General features: G+C 37.7%; 1 non-coding gene across 1 annotated transcript; it reads left to right on the top strand.

Moving 5' to 3' along the window:
• The first annotated feature begins 436 nt into the window (after window positions 1–436).
• LOC139869527 (small nucleolar RNA R71) lies at window positions 437–543 on the top strand. Its single transcript, XR_011766135.1, has one exon. It is a non-coding gene; the product is annotated as a small nucleolar RNA R71 (small nucleolar RNA).
• Window positions 544–759: the final 216 nt, after the last annotated feature.

Below are 759 nucleotides of genomic sequence, written 5' to 3'. Positions count from 1 at the left end.
TGGTCTTGGCGGTTGATAATTATTCTGATATTTATTTTCAGGCCTTTGGTTCATGTATGAAACATTCTCTCTTTGTTCCATTATTTGTTCAATACTGAGACAATCTTTTGTCAAATGTGGTCCTCCACACTGCTCACAACTAATTCGTATTGCGTGAATATCTTTAGTCATCTTTTCCATTAGTCTCTCGAAAGCTTCTAACTTTGCGAAAATGGAATCAAAGTCATGGCTAGAATCGGCTCTAGCCGCTTTAGATGAACGAAAGATATTTTTTTCTTGGTGCCACTCATGTGAGTGGGATGCTGTGTTATCAATAATTTTGTGATCTTCAGTTGTGATTTTCATCATAATGGAACCACCAGCTGCTGTGTCGATGTCTTTTCGTGTAGCAACATCGCATCCTTAGTAGAATATTTGCACTATTTGATAAGTGTCTAAACCATGTTGAGGACATCCTCTCAACAACTTTCCGAATCTTGTCCACGCCTCATATAGAGTTTCATTTGACTTTTGCGCGAACGTAAAAATTTCTCCTTGAAGTCTCACAGCTTTAGATGCTGGAAAGAATCTTTTAAGAAATTTCTCAACTAAGACATCCCATGTATCAATCGCTCCTTCAGGTAACGATTCTAACCAATCTTTGGCTTCTCCCTTTAAAGTCCAGGGAAACAACATGAGATAGATCTGTTCATCCTCAACTTCTCTGATTTTGAATAGAGTACAAATTCTATTAAAGGTTGGAAGATGTTCGTTTGGATC

The sequence above is a fragment of the Rutidosis leptorrhynchoides genome, chromosome 9, assembly GCF_046630445.1.
Source record: "Rutidosis leptorrhynchoides isolate AG116_Rl617_1_P2 chromosome 9, CSIRO_AGI_Rlap_v1, whole genome shotgun sequence".
In the NCBI taxonomy this organism is placed as follows: Eukaryota; Viridiplantae; Streptophyta; class Magnoliopsida; order Asterales; family Asteraceae; genus Rutidosis; species Rutidosis leptorrhynchoides.
The sequence above is the reverse complement of the archived record's forward strand: the minus strand, read 5'-3'. Positions and strand labels throughout refer to the sequence as shown.